This window comes from Lissotriton vulgaris, chromosome 1_1 (assembly GCF_964263255.1).
Source record: "Lissotriton vulgaris chromosome 1_1, aLisVul1.2, whole genome shotgun sequence".
NCBI classification, from domain to species: domain Eukaryota; kingdom Metazoa; phylum Chordata; class Amphibia; order Caudata; family Salamandridae; genus Lissotriton; species Lissotriton vulgaris.
Genome location: NC_141685.1, coordinates 1,852,982,726 through 1,852,998,356, shown reverse-complemented (window position 1 = coordinate 1,852,998,356; position 15,631 = coordinate 1,852,982,726).

Below are 15,631 nucleotides of genomic sequence, written 5' to 3'. Positions count from 1 at the left end.
TTTCTTGGATGTTGAACACATTGCTTTGTGCCACTGTATAGCATGGGCTCTTTAGATCTAACTGTGTATAAGAACTTATATGAAGAGTCTGTATATGCTGTGGATGTTTGGTTTCAACTTATGATGAATGTATAATCTAGGATTAGGTTAAATATGAATCTCTTGAGAATAGAATGTAATGTAATTCTAAATGATGTAATTTGAAACAGATACAAGTAAACATAATAATGAATGTTGCAATAGCAAGGACGAGCATAACACACACTGCTAGAATGTTATAGATGGTTCGGTCACTCACTTTTTTGCCCCTTCTTTATTACACTACTTAAGTTTCTCTTCCATTTCTGGTAAAAGTCATCTCCTTTTGGCTTTTCGTCCTCCTTAAATCTTTCATTATTATTTTTTATTTATTTTGATCTACTTAAAAAATATTGGAGAGTGGCGTGGCATCGGTTTTTTATATTGGATAGTATCATTATCTTGGGTTTGAATGATTTATAGTTATTTAATATAATTAAATAACAAATGGCATCTTATATGGCCATCAATATGGTATAGGTTTCAGTCCCCCACTTTTTTTCATATTACATGAATTTTAAAGGTTGATCTACAAGGTTATGAGCATCGGTGTTACAATTTTACCAATGGTAAGAGGGCACTCGTTGTAGTCAACACTACTGAATGGAGTCCGTCGTTCATATTGTTAGCGTTTTAGTAAAAAAAAATTATTTTGGCAAAATGGCGCCTTTGCAATACGCCGTACCGCAACTGACTAGACGCGCGGTGACCTTTACACTGTCTGCGATAAGTAATAAGTGATAAGTAATGGAAGTTAGCCAGAGCTTTGGACCTTTGCTGGACATGGTCCCATTTTTCTAATATGCGCTGTGCCAGTATTTGTATCTGTATAAGCAGTGGGGCTGAGCTCATGTCTGTATATGGAAGCTGCTAACTTTTTGTGCCTAATATTGGGCTGGCCATACATTTGATATAAATTACGAGGTTTTGGGGATATTTTACATGTTAAATGATATTTGCTACAATGGAGTTTCCAGTTAAGGTGTGTTTTGTTGTGGATGTTACAATAAGATTTAAGATGATGATCAATTAAGTGCAAAAATCTTTCTTTTTAGATATGTTTTAAATTTGGAACTTAAACTGAGATCGAGTATGTTTAGACTGGCAGTGATTTGAAGCATGTGCTGAAATTTGTAATGTTGGTGGCTCATGTACAAATATAGATACCCAATACAGAAATTCAACCTGGTAAGAGATGTATGTACTTCTTGATCAATAGTTTAATGTCTTAATATGTGGTATAAATAATATAACGGTACATATTGTCTTTATTTTGGATACAGCATGAAGAATTCATTGATACGGAAAGAAGTAAGTGTGGTACTTATAAACGGGAAGGACAGTCTAGGGTGAGTTCCTATTTTTAATATTAAGAGAAAATGTTTTAACAACACTGATGGTTGTGGCACTCGGGTGTGTGATTATATGTGGTTCTGGGATCTCTTGCAGTTGCGGTGGAATGCATACATGGATATTAATAGACAGAAGCTATGAGATCTCGCCCATGGGATTTTTGCTCTATATGTGCTCTTTCTCTGCTGCACTTTGGGTGTCTTGTCTGCACTTTTTTTCTTTCCTTCCCATCTAATTTGTGGTAGTGGTAATACCAAATTAGGTTTGGTATACTTACTTGGAAATTATAATTAGTTTAATATTTGTTGTTACAGACCTGAGGAAGTCTTTGGGTCACACCCTTTGATGAAACACATATTGACTGTTGTCTGTATTATCAAGACTCAACATGTGTACCAACAAGTCTTCGCGAACATCTTTCTGATAAGAAAATAAAAGACAAAGGACTGATGATTACAATGTGTGTATATGGACAATTGATTTGAAAATTTGTATTAATATTACTAACACTTTTCTAAGCTTGGGGTTCCTCTTTTGGTCACCCATACAAACACTCACACACCACCACTCATTCAGAGTTACTCAAACACCTAGTCAGTCATGCAAAGAATCAATCACACTTCTGTTTACTCACCTATACAGTTATACACACACTACCTCAGTTATTCATACAGATACTAACATTTACTTACTCTATTATACAATCACTGATACAAGTACACACTGATCAAATACACCCACTCTCACTATCACTGGCTCTCATTTATAGTCATTTATATACTCCAACTCTCACATGCAGTGCTTTTACATATGTAGTTACTTGGACTTGTATCACTGAGATATGCATTCACTCACCAACACACCCACACACACACCCAACCACTCATACAGGTGTTTCCACATGCATTCTTGAACCCATACACCCAGTGAATGAAGCACTCACACATCTATGCACAGAGTCACTCACCTCCCATCCACCCACACACACACTCATGCATCCATCCTTATACTCAGGCAACCAATCAATAATTCATGTAGATACTCATGTAGCTACTCAACAACCAATCCAGAAGCTTCCACAGCAATAGATAGACTGATACAGACATTCACACAGTTTAGTCACTAACCCATGCATTCAGTAAGATACATTCAGTCACACACATACTAAATCCTCCATCCAGACACATCTACACCTACTCATTCTTCAATACATCTTGGTATGTATGTATATATATATATATATATATATATATATATATATATATATATATATATATATATATATATATTCACTGAAAAAACCATAGGTTTTACACACGTTATAGTTAGGAAGTAGCATTTGAAAAACCTATGAAATTCACTGAAAAAAACATAGGTTTGACACCAGTTATAGTTAGCTGGAAATTTTACTGACATAAAACCAATGAAATTCAACGTTATAGTTAGTTGGACTCACTATAACTTGCGCGTGTAATGCACTGCTGATGACATCACATATTACATCACTCATGAGATCACTGATAACACCATCTAGTGAATGTCTGTCTTTTTAAAAAATAAATATGTTTTATATATGTATATGTAGAGGTCGATGTAAAAATAAATGTTTAAATAAGTGTCTTAATGGATGTGGAGGACTGTATGGATGGCTGAGTGTGTATATGTGTGTGTTAGTGAGTGAATGCCTGCCTCACTAGTGTGTTTATCAGTAACGATATATGTTTTAATCTAGTTTATGTAAGTATTGATATATATAAGTGAGTATATGTGACAGTGAGAGATTGAAAGAGTTCCTCTTTAAATAAGTATCTGTTTCTATAAGTGATTGTTTAAAAGAGTAAGTAAGTGTAAGTTTACTTAGAAGTAAGGTGCTACTGTGTGTATATCTGTCTATGTAAATAAATGGATGTTTATTACTTTATTTGCAAGTGTGAATATGTGTGTGATTTACTTTTGGATGTCTGTCGGTATATAACAGGATGTATAGCTGTATCACTATATATAATCAGTGAGTATATATACGAGTGACTATATAGAACTGTTATTGAATTATTGGATGTGTATATAAATGTTGGAATTACTGAATTGGTTGTTGTAACTGGTATAGGTATGTCCACTTTTTTTATATGTTAGTTTTTTTTTTCAAAATGTGTTTTAAGGGTTACTTTAGAGTGCAAGTAGGTTAGTCTCTTTGTCACAAGGATTCTATCATCAGTGATCTCATTAGTGACGTCACTGACCATGTCATAAGTAATGTAATATGTGATGTCATCAGCAGTGCATTACACGCGCAAGTTATAGTGAGTCCAACTAACTATAACGTGGAATTTCATTGGTTCTATGTCAGTAAAATTTCCAGCTAACTATAACTGGTGTCAAACCTATGGTTTTTTCAGTGAATTTCATAGGTTTTTCAAATGCTACTTCCTAACTATAACGTGTGTAAAACCTATGGTTTTTTCAGTGAATTTCATAGTTTTTTTGAATGCTAGTTCCTAAGTATGTAATCACGTTCGTAACTAGATAGTGTCACCGCCTACACGTCCTGAGAAGCGCATGTAAAGTCATGTGACTTGAAAACAAGACTTCCAATTGGTTCTTAGTAGTTTCTGTTCTGAAATTTACACGAAGCACTCCACCCACTTTCCTCACAATCTTTTCTACTCTCAAGAGACAACAACGTCGAGCATCTTCCGGAAAAGTTTGCTGAAATGGCTGCCGTTCTGCATTCATCTTCCGAATCAGAAGGAAATGAGCGACCACCGTTAAGAAGAAAAAAGGAATCTTTCATTTGGCAATTTTTTACTTATCCTGAAGATCAAAAGAAAGTGAATGCGCCAAAAGTAACCTGCACGATATGCAATTCGGAGCTCTCAAGGGGAAATCCAAATAAAAAATATTCCTTTTCTATACATACCATGCAGCGGCATGTTAAACAAAGGCACCCTGAGCATTATGCAAAAGCATCGACAAAAGCCCTGGCCACGCTATTACCATCAGAGGTGGCCAGCACATCTTCTGGTGGAGGACCTGTATCTCCATCGAGTGCTGAGATGGACTTGAGACCATATCTTGCGAAGGTACATATGAAATGCAACCAGTGTGCAGAAATTCTTTTGTATGGAGAGCAGAGCTTTGTTCTTATTAAACTCAAAATTGAAAGTCATAAATGCCCCAAGAAAAAATAAATTTCTTCACTTCATTTTCATACTATTACATACTGAAAAATGTAGTACAAACTTTAAGAAATACGACTTGTTTCCAAAAAAAAAAAAAAAGTTCTTTTCAGAACTAACTATTTCTACCAAAACATGCTCCAAGAGCATCTTATGACATGTTTTTTTCGCCGCTTCATTGTAGTGCGCGACCGGGTGCGCGCACCCTCCTATCGCGTACAGGACCTGACACTTGCATGTGAAGTCATGTGACTTCTAAACAACACTTCTAATTGGTTCTTGGTAGTTTCTATTCTGGAATTTACACGCAGCACTCCACCCACTTCCATCACTTTCTTTTCTACTCTCAAGAGAGAACAACGTCGAACATCTACCCGAAGACTTCGCTACAATGGCTACCGTTCCGCATTTATCTTCCGAATCTGAAGGAAATGAGCGACCACCTTTGACAAGAAAAACGGAGGCCACGCTATTACCATCAGAAGTAATCAGCACATCTTCCGGAGGACGACCTGTATCTCCATCGAGTGCTGAAATGGACTTCAGACCATATCTTGCGAACGTGCACATGAAATGCACGAACTGTGGAGAACTTCTTGTATACGGAGAGCAAAGCTTTACTCTAATTAAACACACAATTGAGAGTCATAAATGCTCCAAGAAAAGTTACATTTCTTCACTTTATTTGGATAGTATGACATACTGAAATGTCGTAGCAACTTTAAGAAATCAAAAGCATCAAAACACTTGTTTCCAAAAAAAAAAAAAAAAAAAGTTTTTTTCAGAACTAACTCTTTCCACCAAAACATGCTCCAAGAGCATATTATAAGATGTTTTTTCGCCGCTTTATTTTAGTGCGAGACCGAGTGCGCGCACCCTTCTATCGCGTACAGGACCTGACACTTGCATGTGAAGTCATGTGACTTCTAAACCAAACTTCTAATTGGTTCTTGGTAGTTTCTATTCTGGAATTTACACGCAGCACTCCACCCACTTCCATCACTTTCTTTTCTACTCTCAAGAGACAACAACGTCGAACATCTTCCCGAAGACTTCGGTACAATGGCTACCGTTCCGCATTCATCTTCCGAATCTGATGAAAATGAGCGACCACCTTTGACAAGAAAAACGGAGGCCACGCTATTACCATCAGAAGTAATCAGCACATCTTCCGGTGGACGACCTGTATCTCCATTGAGTGCTGAAATAGACTTGAAACCATGTCTGGCGAAGGTGCACAGAAAATGCAACAACTGTGGAGAACTTCTTGTGTACGGAGAGCAAAGCTTTACTCTAATTAAACACAAAGTTGAGAGTCATAAATGCTCCAAGAAAAGTTAAATTTCTTCACTTTATTTGGATAGTATAACATACTGAAAAATGTCGTAGCAACTTTAAGAAATCAAAAGCATCATAACACTTGTTTCCAAAAAAAAAAAAAAAAAAAAAAGTCAAAACAAGCTTCAAGAGCATATTAGCTGATATTTTCTCGCCGCTTTCTTATAGTGCGCGACCGGGTGCGCGCACCCACCTATCGCGTCGAGACACGCATGTGCAGTCATGTGACTTTAAAACAACACTTCCAATTGGTTCTTACTAGTTTCTATTCTGCAATTTACACGGAACCCTCCACCCACTTCCCAAGAAAACCAGTTTATCGAAAAACTTTTAAAGCCTCCTCTTATGAAATATTCGACATCAATCACATAGCAGAGTACTAAATAGCACTATATACACTCCGTCCCTTAATTATAAGAGACTTATTGCTATGTAAAAGCAACTTTTGTTTTCACGCGATAATGTGAAATGCTGAGCCTATTACATAATTTTATTTCACATATATGTTACTATTCTCCTTTGAGTACTAACACCGTAGAAAATACCACCAATAGCGGTGATATTTTTTACACCGAGAACGGGCGATTTCTATCGCTTACAGCCCTTACAATTATAAAGTTTTATTTCCTAAGTCTCTGATCTCCAACTGTGCAACGTAGCTCCCCTGTGTGTCGTAATAAGGTCCATAAACAAAAACTACAGGGCCAGCATTATAAACATACACAGAAACACAAAACGACAAGAGCCACCATGCTGATATATATCCTTAATATAATAAACCTCTGAGAATAAATACATATTTCCGTGGCACCCCATAACACAAATGTGGCGTCCTCTGACTCTGCTCCATTCCCAAACACCGTAACTCCCCGCCCCCCTCACTTTTCACTAAACTCCGCACTCCACCCCAGCCGAACCCCCTATTACAAACCCCCAACCTACCCTCCCTGCCCAAACCCACCATGAACCTCAAACCGCCCCTAGAAAACTTATAAGACACAGGATTACTAAAACTCAAAGAATACGCAACAGGCAGATAATGTAAATAGTACATAAAGGCACATATTTTTTCCAAAATACTATTTAAAAACATGTTCTATTTTTTATAAATCTATCATGCATCTGACCCTCTAGAACTGCTTTCAAAACGTGAACTATAAACCTCTACTTTTCATTTTCAAACCATACAATTTCATCTGACCCTCTAGAACTGCTTTCAAAACATGAACTATAAACCTCTACTTTTCATTTTCAAACCATACACTTTCAATTACATTATTTTTTTTTCCACAATTCATGTAATGTTACACACCTTTTCTAAAATACACTAGTCCCTATCATTTATAAGGATTTATTTTCAGTCTTCATCAGTGACACTTTCTTCACATATAATAGAAATCACTATAACTTTTTAAACGACAATGCTAACGCAGTAAAAATAACCCTTCATTTGCTTTCCTTTAAGAATGCACACTATGTACCCCACGCATGCGTTTCTTAATCTTTGTATTTGGCAGCGAATACCGACCTTGAATCGGAAGACATGAACAAGACCGCCATTGTCACATTTAAAACTGAACGTTGCATCTGCTCACACACAAATCTTTCACTAAGCTAACATTCACAGAAAACAGCATTGATGTAAAAAAAAATTGACCTTGCTTTACAACTCCCTCAAATCACTCCCTTATTTTTTAACGCATCCTCCAGTTCAAAAAAAGCTACTTTTTTAATAACCACTAAGCAATATATAAGTGACTAGACTCCTAGAAAATGTATCAAGTCATTCTGCTCCTCTCCACTGCATAGCCGGCGACCTAATTCTGTGGAGTTGCTATACAACCGGCAGTGCTGCGCCGTTTCCTGTACCATCTTGGGAAATTCAAAATGGATGTCCCTCCTGCCTTCGCAAACGAGCCGGACCACTTAGAACTATTTCGACAGAGAATACTTCTGTACTACGGCACCTTACCACTCTCAACTTTGAATACTTCATATCGATTATCATTTCGATATTCGTATTTCACCTGTGTGCAGCCTGTATTTCATTGCCTGAGCTGTGATTTCACGTGGGCCCTGGATTTATGTCTCTGCAATTTGGTACCTCCTGAACCGAATTACAATCACCTCATGAATCCGTTACTTGATCATGAACAGCTTTGTTACAACGGAGGGTTTATGGCCTTTGCAGCGATACAAGGAGTTCTGGGTCATTGGAATATATTCGCAGCGGCGCAAGATTTCCTAACAGAGAGCTACATCGAAAACCCACCGAGCTGCCCTATGATGGTAAAAGACTCCCCAATAATGACAGATCATGAATGCTCCTTTCATCTTCTCAATTGGATGGCTGACATGTTTTCAGATGATAACAATGATTTCATGTTAGAGGCACTTGCTGCATACTTTGCCTACACAATGGACGGTTAACTCTTTCCTAACAGCGAGCTACATCGAAAACCCACCGAGCTGCCCTCTGATGGTAAAAGAGGCTCCGATTATAACAGATCATCAGTACTGCTTTACTCTTTTCCATTGGATAGCTGACATACTTTCCGGAGGGTTTATGGCCTTTGCAGCGATACAAGGAGTTCTGGGTCATTGGAATATATTCGCAGTGGCGCAAGATTTCCTAACAGAGAGCTACATCGAAAACCCACCGAGCTGCCCTATGATGGTAAAAGACGCCCCAATAATGACAGATCATGAATGCTCCTTTCATCTTCTCAATTGGATGGCTGACATGTTTTCAGATGATAACAATGATTTCATGTTAGAGGCACTTGCTGCATACTTTGCCTACACAATGGACGGTTAACTCTTTCCTAACAGCGAGCTACATCGAAAACCCACCGAGCTGCCCTCTGATGGTAAAAGAGGCTCCGATTATAACAGATCATCAGTACTGCTTTACTCTTTTCCATTGGATAGCTGACATACTTTCAAATGATAAAACTGATTTCCTGTTACAAGCAGAAGCTACCTATTTTGCCTAAACAATGCTTCAATAACTCTCAAACAAGCCATTGACGTCCTCATTTCCTTTTGGTTTTTTATATTCTTCACGTTCTTTTCCATATTTTCTTTTGAAGAACAGACCTATTTGCTTTACTAACAGTGGACATTATGATTTCGTGTTGTTTGACAGCTGATTCATAAAGTAATGATGTATAACCACTTGCATTTTCATATATCGTTCCTAAACTGAAAGGCCAGAAACCTTCTTCCATTTATTAAAATATAATATACTTCCTTATAAGACTGTACAATGTTTTTTTCCAACTATATTCATTTTTCTTCAACTATAGCGTTTGTATTCCATGTACTACTGACAATACCAATTACTGTGTTTTTTGCAATTTCTGTACTCATATTACATAATGATTTGCCTTTAAAACAGTACATTTCTAAATAAGCATTTCAAATATTCACGGTTTCTCTTTTAATCCATAATCTCAACTGAAATGATTTCATATTGAAAAACTATTCATGGGTTCCACATAACCTTAACTGTAGTCACTGGGGACCTTATTTATGAAGACCTTCCGCCGCCAGTGCCTCATTTTTTAAAATAGGAAAAAGTAACGCACCGGTGGCGCAAGGCCTTCATAAATAAATTCCTGAATGTTTTCTTTTCTCGACCTCACTTACTGATACTAGAACCTGCAAGCCAATTACGGCCCGTGAACTCTTTCTTAGTAGGTCGCGCACCGTAAAGACAATTATACCACTGTTAACATTTTTTTTTTTACTGTTACTAAGCACCGACACAGTTCCGCTTCACTCAGAGTTAATCACTGCTCCCACGCTTCTACAGGCCAGACGCTATGTCGTATTTCTCTCCTTATCACCCTTTCATCTCCACAATAACAAACAGTTGTCCACCAGCCACCAGAGAACAGACTCAGATGCAGAGGCACCAAAGAGTGAACCCATCACCAACTGCCATCTCCGGCTGTTTCCATGGTTACACCTCATTCTGCACCTTGCTGAACGCACAGGTCAAAAGTTCATGTCTTAACGTTCTACAACAAACTAAGAACACTATTTTCCCTCCAGAAACACCTACCAATACACAGCTCTGTTACATATCTTGTTTTTTCACAACCAATAGTACTTTTCGTTTAACATAAACATTAACCTGTTCAATCTCCACTTGTTACAATCAACCAATCATTTTTATTTTTTAAACCACACCCAGCCTCTTCCTTTTTCTTTATTTAGAATTTCAACTTCTAACTACCATTCCACTTCCAGAACCGATCGGAGGACGACTACAAATCCCTTCAAAATGAAGGTCTGGCTAATAGGACATAGTTATATTCACTGGAGTGAAAAATATGCAGTAAGCAGACGAATTTGCAGCCTCAGCTTACCAAATGTACACATAACATGGATTTCCAAAAGAGGATTGAAATGTCACCAATTGATTCCATTGGTGAAAACTTTTATGCATCTCCCAGAACCAGACCTTATAATTGTGCACTGTGGTGGGAACGATCTAGGCACAATCACTGGGGTAGGTCTAGAAATGCTTCTAAAAGACACCTTTCGACAATTGATGACACTTTTTCCTCGATCTGCCTTGGTATATTCCAATATATGCCAAAGACAGAAATGGAATTGGTCCAATCACCATTGTGCACAATTTGAGAAAGCAAGGAGACATGTAAATAAATCTGTTTCTGCGTTCCTCAGAGATTATAGCATGGGTTCTATTTACCACAACAACTTGCGATACCACATGCAAGACGTCTATAGGAGAGACGGTGTTCATTTCACGAATGAGGGAAACAGAATCTTCCTCTGCAACATCAGGCTCTGCATCGGTACTTACTTATAAATGCAGAAAACACTCAATTAACACAAGGGCTCTTTTCAGAGCCACCTTATATCTAAGCACTCAAACTTCTGATTTATCTCCATTTTCACACTCTTGTAAATAGGTGTGCGCGACCGGGTGCGCGCACCCCGTATTTTTTTCGGGGAAAAATTATATCTTTTTGCGTTTAAGGGCCTTACTGCACACCCCGAGAAAAGCTACGCAGCAAAACAATCTCTACCTTCTCCCCTTTCCATGTTTCAACGCTTTGAAATGAACAATATATTTACTCGCAGTGACAAAATGGCGGACAAAACTTCCTGATTTCCTTCGAATCGAACGTTAACAGACGTCACGCAGCCAAAAAAAATTCCGCTCACGCGCAGCCGCTTGGGTGCGCGCACGTGTGCGCGCCTATAGATATATAATTGGCTTTAACTTTAATTTTCTCAACAACTACAGAACGGATTTACACCATTCCAAAAAAAGCGTAATCTGCGAACAAGACTCTACAGTTTTGGCAAATTTCTTATAAATTCATTCAGCCGTTCGACCTGTAGCCGAGTCTAAAGGTCCTATGGAAAATAACATGGAGAAAACACGTTTTGGGACCCCCCTTATATCTCAGCCCCCACTTGACCAATCCCCCCCAAACTTTCAGGGAAGGAGCGCAGCGGACCTAGCCATCTTCCTTGAGAAATTCGCAAAGACTCATCCACCAGAGCCAAAGTTATTCCAAATAGAATGTTGAGGATTTCCTATGGAAACTAGGTCCTAACTATAACTACCTACTGGCGACCGCCAGTAGGTAATATATATATAAAACATATTTAAACTTTACAGAAACAGTGATGTCATCAGCAGTGCATTGCGGGTGCACGAGTTATAGTTAGCTCAACTCAATGGTTTTGTATGAGTGAAATGTCCAACTAACTATAACATCCCTGAAACCTATGGCGTTAAGGTTGTGCATCAGTTGTCATAGCGGGGTATCTTAACTCGACTTTCGAGCCACTTGATAATGATGAAAATGACCTGGTGGGGAGGAGATGCTCAGTGGGGCATCCCAAGCCTAGAAACAACACCAATCAAAAGATGGACAGAGGCAGCTATCCAGCTTACAGCTATCTGCTTTGAAAAAGGCATAAGAGCAGACAATGACAGAACTCACTCTGACAGGCAAGGGGTGAATACATTTAATAACAGCCATGATTCCAGCCGTACTGCTTATCTTCTAATCAATTTAAAACTATGCATGCCCTTGAGAACATGGTCATCTTAGACCGTGTGGAGAGTGATCACAACCCATTGCTTTATGTATTCGTTTTCAGGAAGCTAAACAAACTAATACACCCTCCCAAACTACTGACCACCAGGGAACCTACTAACCTCTAATGACATGCGGTGGCTTCAGTGGTCCAAGATCTTGGAAAAACAAGACACATTGTCCACCATCGCCAGGGATGCTGAGAATGCAGTAGCAGAAATGGAAGCCTTCCTCTTTAGCTCTCAGCCAAATAACGTTATAACAATGATCCATAACGTTATAACAACGATCCATAATTCACTATTTGACAAAATGCAATCACGCTTTTAAAGACCTCATAGCGCTAAGGAGAACTGCGTAAAGCCCCAGCACCACTGGTGGAACATAGAATGCTAGCTAGCCCACAGACATTTAGGGGAGGCCATCGGAAAGCGATCCATGCATGGAACTGCCTTCACATGCGTACAACCGTCGCCGGTGAGAGAGGACGCCGACTCTGGGGTCTGCCACAGCTTTTCTTATCTAGACTACCATGTCCGGTCACCCGAGATCCCCAGGTGGAAACTGAAGGGCCTCACTACCGAGCCCAATCGTGGTGCGGGACGCCGACCCTGGCGGCTGCAGGGGGCCCGCTGTTTGCCCTATACCCTCCATCTGGCTCTTCCTAGACGGGGAACTATTCCTGACTGTCTAAGATTGTCCCAAAAGTAAAGACCTACTGATCGTTTCTGTAATCTGCGTATGTTTCTCCCCTCAGAGTTTCTCCCATTTGGATGCGTCGATTGTGAAGGCAATAAGAAAAAGATGTGCTCACTGTCTACCGCCACATAAGGACCTGTTTATACCTGAAGCTACATCGGCTCATACTCATATAGACCCGTCAGGATCTCCTACCTGCAGGAACCCTACCTGATTAAATGAAGAATATATGATGACAAGGCTCCTCAGTGAGAAAAGTGTGTGTATGTCCCCCTCCCTGGTCTTCAATGCCCTGATGAAGATGCAGCCCAAACTGGCCTTGCATTGAAACGCGCGTTGGCGTGATCTACATGGATGTCCTTTAGTGTAGAGTGTCACAACTTACTGCACCTCATCTTTAACTGCCTCCATGTTCTTTTTCAAGCCCTAGCAACTATTGATTGTGGTGTTGCAGGCCCCTAGGTCTTTCTACCCTTGTATGTGTATGACTGCATTATTTCTATAGTTATTGAGATTGAGTTGTGCATGTATGTTTAGTGAATGACTGTGGGAGTGTGTGGGAGGTTAATAAACACTTTTCTCTGTATGAATTTTTAATGATGACACTTATTAAGCCCTAAGAGAATTTTTTTTCCCTGTGTTTGCATGTATGTTTTAGAGTTCTCCTATAGACTCCACTCATGAATTGTTATTTAAAAAAATAAAAAACGCTTCTATTTTCTCAACAAATTGCTCTGAATACGTATGATGTTTCGTTGGCTCTGAAGCGTTGACTTATGTCACCCCCTCCCTCACCCGTTGGATCTCGTTGATGGGATCACGTAATTATACCCTGGCAGGGTAGTTCTTGCTTTCTATTACAACATGCACAACCCCTGTCACGTAGAACTGTACCGTGCATGTATGCTGCATTTACTGGGGGCATAGCCGTTGGCAGTGAAGCGGATCAGTTACCAGCTAAGCTTCCGCCGTGCCAACGTCACCTGTGTTGCATTGTCGTGCATATCCGAGTGGTGCATGGATGTCTGCCTATCCAACAGGATGGTAGCTGAACTGGATTTTGACATGTGTGTGCGCCCCCTGTAGGCACATGATCAGGAGTGTCACTGTGATACACGTTTATGGGATGCCTTGATGCTTGGCATACATGCTGGCAGCTGGACCTGGGAGATTGCACAAATCCTCATTTGCAGTAACCACATTGAACTGCTCCCCTACTGGGCTGTAGTGTAAGTTGGTGAAAGGGGGTGGACGCAGCACATCTGTCCAGACCTGCTAATGGATGTACTCGCCGTCCTGTTAGACAACTACCTCATGTTGGAAATATTAGCCAACAAAGCTGCAATCGCTTTCATGGACGAGTAACTACGTACCTGCAGCCACAACAGATTGGAACACATTGCACATGTCTGAACACCTTATTGCATCTTGGAGATCTGGTCAAATATCCCACAACAACACTGGACATGGAAGCATTCGACTGGACTCCGAAAACATGAGCGGACAACAATGCGGCTTAACACACACCTGTGAAAGATGAGGCACTTCCCAGGAATAGACAGCGGCACTTGGCAACTTTCCTCATTTTGACATACAGCTGCATTGGTCTACATGTTGTGGCCCTTATCTTGCCCGTACTGACACGCATATGCTAATAAAGTCTACGCACCTTCACTTGTATTCAATTGTGATAAGTGTTGATTTGAATGACAATGTGTGTCACAATGCTTATCTGGGGCACAGCCATACCTGCACATTGATAGCATTACCCAGGGAATAGCTTTTTGCGGAATCACTGTCCCTACATTCATCCATACTTTCATTCTTGATTGATCAAGGCCATGACACATCTGTGTGAATTGGAACGTTTTATTCACATTCAGTGGAGTGTTGAAGATGGACCAGTACAGAGCCATGCAAACCACACTTTACATTGTTGGCTTGTGGAGGGCCAGCCAGGGTGCTTTCAGGATTGAAAAGTTCATAGGGAGTGGAAGACTACAGTCCACAGTGTGATTGCTGTGTCATTGGTTACCAAATCAAGGGGCCTATTAGTATGGCGGGCAGTGGCACCACCGCGGAGCATGTGGTGGCAGAAAAGGCCTTTTACCGCACGCCAACAGTGGTACCCACGTCTGCCATATTAGTATGGCCAAACATAGCCCATTTCCCATCTGCCGTGGTGCGACACAAACTGCCAACAAAGTGCGCCCTCCACTGCGGTAGTGGGAGCCAATGGAGACTCACCACCATGCGGAATGACGTCCAGTCCGCTCTACAAATTAAGATGCCCCAAACAGCCAGTCGCTCCGCAGCGGAGAAACCACCCAACCAGAGACGGCGGAAGCTCGACAGCGGAGCATGAAACCAGAGTCTCGGTCCCTTCTACCTCGTCACGACTGCAATGGACCCAGCCCTACCCATGTTTCCAGTGCTGTTCCTGATGCAGCACCAGCAACGCATGGACCGTGGCGGATGACATCGCAGGTATGCAATAACACAATCCCCCACACAACCGCAACACACAACTCATGGGCTGATACAGGGTCCCTATCCACTTCAGACATCCTGGTGGGGACATGAACACATCCACAAGTGTACCCACACATGTCCTACCTGCCACCAATTCACTCCTCCACATCCAGGTCACAAATTGTCCGCGATCTTGCAGTAATGTCCTGGTCACGTCACCGCAGCGGTGAAGACAAGGGAATACATGCACACAATGCAGAAGGCAGGGCCAGCACCATGCATGGGCAGGGCACAACGACCACAGGGCCACACCTCCACCCTCCACACACTAGCTCCCCATGAAGGGACATGCCATTTGCCCCTCCTGGGCACCCCCATGCACAACAACAAGCTAGGTGAATCCACACCCTGCACCACACACCAACT